This window comes from Haliaeetus leucocephalus, unplaced genomic scaffold, assembly GCF_000737465.1.
Source record: "Haliaeetus leucocephalus isolate CR32 unplaced genomic scaffold, Haliaeetus_leucocephalus-4.0 Scaffold566, whole genome shotgun sequence".
NCBI classification, from domain to species: domain Eukaryota; kingdom Metazoa; phylum Chordata; class Aves; order Accipitriformes; family Accipitridae; genus Haliaeetus; species Haliaeetus leucocephalus.
Window position 1 is genome coordinate 955,597 of NW_010973002.1, and position 3,687 is coordinate 959,283.

Sequence of the window (3,687 nt, forward strand, 5' to 3'; positions counted from 1 at the left end):
GGGGCCCCGGGGCGGCGGGGGGGGTGGGGGGCCCCGTGGCAAACCCCCCCCCCCCCCCCCCCCCGCCTCCCAGGCGGGAGCCGGAGCTCAGTCCCTCGGGCAGACCCGGGCTCCAGAAAACGCGAGCGGAGGCACTCACGCTTTAAACACCTTTTCACTTTCTTTTGCATGGCAGCAGGTTGATGGGCCCTTGAGACGCATGAAGGCCGTCCCGCCTGCGCCGGTTTACGGCGAGCCACGCTGCGCTAAGGCATCCTGGATCCTCTCCCTGCTCCCATCTCCCCCATCGCAAATAAGGACTCTGCGAAGAAAGGGGAAAAAAAATCTGATCGGGTTGCTTCTGCTTCCCAAGCATGTTTCATTTCAGGCACTGCAGTTCTTCTGCAAAAGCCCACCCTATCCTTCGGAATCGGCGTATTTCCTGCAAAAAAGAAAAAGAAAAGAAAAAAAAATTTTAAAAGTCCTCACAAGTCGGAGAGAAGAAGCGGAATAAAACGCTGTGAAGAGAGAAACGTTTCCTGGCATGCAGGCTGGGTGCAGGAGAAGCACTGAAAATGGGACAAAGCTGAGAGCGTGCGCTCCCCCCCCCGCAATGCGGGGAAGGAGCACGCCTGGGGGCTGCAGAGGGGAGAGCCTGCGGGGGGGTCTCGTGGTGTGCCCCCTCACTGGCGGCCGAACACGCGTGGGTTTTGCACTGGGGAGATCAAACCGCAGATCCAGCCTGACCGAGCAGCAACGGGCTCCGGGCGGAATGGGCTGAGCTCGCTGCCCGCTGTGCCCCGCAGGGCATCCTCTCCTGGGGCAGCGGCGGGGAAGCTGCCCAACTTTGCGGGAGACGGGGTATTTTTTAATTGCGTGGGGATTGTTATTTCACACATTCTCCCAGCAGGGACAGCGAGACGGTTCGGATCCTGCCCCCGCCCCCGAAACTGGAGGGGCTGGAGGCAAGAGGATGCAATTAAGCCCCTGCCGGGTTTTTTCCCACTGGGTACTGGCACGGAGCGCCCTGGGAAAGTGGCTCCGGTGGGCGAGGTGGGGCGGAAGGCGGCAGCTCCGGCCAGGAGGGAGCGGGTGAGCCCGGGACCCCCCAGCATCTCCTGGTCCCTGCCTCCCCCAGCCCCGGGCACAGTGCTGCAGGGCGAGCAGCCCCCTTTGAAACCGGGGTGTTATCCTCTATAAGGGGCCCTCTTGCAACAGAGGAGAGCAAACCAGCTCCGTGGTGGCCTTCGGATGGAGAAGGGTAGGGACAAATCTGCCTCCTCAACCCTTGTCTCCCTCCCACCAGGCTGTTTCTGGAACTATTCCCTGCACCAGTCCCCCACCCTGGCAGCCAGGGGAGGATGTGGCTGGCTGCCCGGGGCCGAATTTTCCCCATCGGGACCTCAAGCACTCCCAGTGTAGAAAAAATAATCACTGGTGCTGTAAATATAAAGAATCCTATGAAGATCCCATTCCCTTGAAGCTATGGGAGTACCCCTGGGCAGGCAGCTGGGGTTCAATGCCCTCCACCTCCTTTCAACAGCCACATGGCCCACTGGGCTGGTGGGCAGCATCCTCTTGTCCCAGGAGCACCGAGGGCGATGGGCCAGGGCCCAGGCCATGCGCTTGGCCCCAGCAACAGTTTGCCCGGAGCCTGGCCTCCATGACCCCTTGGCTTTGGGTGTAGCAGCAGGAATAACCTCCCTCTCTCGCAAGCCCTTCCCCAAATGCCAAAGACGCCAAAGCAGAACTGGTTTACTTTATACTGCCCAAGAAAAGGCTGATTTCCAAACCGCTGGTGGGGCTGGAAAACTTTCTGCCCTTGGATTGGCATCCCCCAGCAGAGCACAGAGGGGAGGTACCAAAACCATGTGTCTGAGGTGGCTGCCACACGCAGCACAGGGCAAAACAGCCATCCTCCCATTTCTTTTTTTTTTTTTTCTTTTTAATGACAACATCGCCGTGTGTGCTTGTATAAATCCTCGGTGATTTCACAGCTCCCCGTGGTAATATCACCAGGCTGACTCTTATGATTTCCTCCACGCCTGCACAGTTTTAGATTTATAGGTCTCTTACATACTCATTCACAGAAATAAAAAGGGTGGGAGTGGAGAGGACTTGATTTCTGGCTGCTCTCTGAGGTTTCCATGCCAGATCCGTGCAAGCTCGAGGGCTTTGGAAATGTGGGTTTGTAAACCAACCCCTTAACTGATTGCACCCATGTTAGGGGGTTAAGCACACACTCACATGCACACACAAAATCACACCTAAAGAAGGGTTAAAATTTGTTGAAGTGCATGCTGTAAAAGGGAAAAAAAGAAAAAGACCCCTAAACCCAAAAAACCCTGAATAGTCTTGAAAGAATCTTTGCATGGCAGATGCATTAATCCCATATAATAACCACTCTGGTGCCTGCTAGGTCAAAACTCTCCCAGCACTAAGAAATCTGAACTTTGTGTGGATTAGGATGAAATCAAATGGGTATATCAGCATGAAAATTGGACAGTGGAAGAGCAGCTGCTGGGAGGGCCAAAGGGTCTGAGTTATCCAAAGGTTAGGGCCCAATCCAGCCAACACGAGCTGAAGGGAAACAAATGCAAATGGTGATGATGACAGGGAATCAGGAAAGAGGTGTCCCAAACCTGGTAGCTCTTTGAGTAGGGGGGAATTCTCAACTCATCCCTCTCTACAGGGATGTTACTCCATGCTCTTTACTTGTCCATAGCTGTGCTTTTGCCAAATATTTTCCTGCTGATAGCACAACATTTTGAGAGAGCCTGTCTCTACCTCCCCCACAAGAAATGTCTCTGCAACAGAGCTCCATGGGGTAAATGCTCAAGAAGGCAGCAAGTGGATCTTCCTCAGACCTCTGACAGATAAAAGGAGATCTGCATGTGTCTCAGCGGAAGTGGTCTGGAACAGAAGTCAGTTCCTCGTTTCTGAGACAGGAGGACATAGACGAGTTAAGGATGTTCCAAATGAAAATATGGTGTCTTCCAAGCCCTGCAGGGAGGTGAAAGGCACCAGCACTACATGAATGGTAGATGTGCTGCCCACAGGCTGTATTGTAAATGGCATCAAGCCTTCACACTAGTAAGAGATCCTTCCTAAAGAGCAATAATCTCCTATCAACAGCAAAGAAATGGAGTTTCCGATGTGCAAGTACCTGCCTTCAGATGCACTTTGGGTGCACTAATTAAGGGATTAGGCCTTTCTTCTCTCCCTGCCTTCTGTCTGGAAGGCTTTGCACACCCTTTGTACAGTAGAAGTTAGTCAAAGTAATTGTCATGGTTAGTACACCTCACAGTCAACATAGTGGTGGGTGTTTGTATTGAGCTAATCAGACACCTTTCAGAGGATTTGCATATAAAATGACACCAGAGCAATGACTTTCAGGTGCCTACCTACCACACAACAGAGAAGGTGGATCTGACCTATGAACCAAGCAAGTTCACAGAGTAATTTGTACTTTGTAATCTGTAGAACTTGATTGATACATCTCAACATACAGAGCTATTCTTGATGAAGTCTCTGACTGGAGGGTAAAGACTTGTTCACACATGGAAATACTTAAGAACGTCCACACAGGACTTGCTGCTCCACCTCAGATCCACACCCCATCTCAGTCTAGGTGAATTTCGTGGTTAGACAAACCCAAGTTCCCCATGGAGATAAGGAAGAACACAGGAACTTGTTCAGAACAAGAAT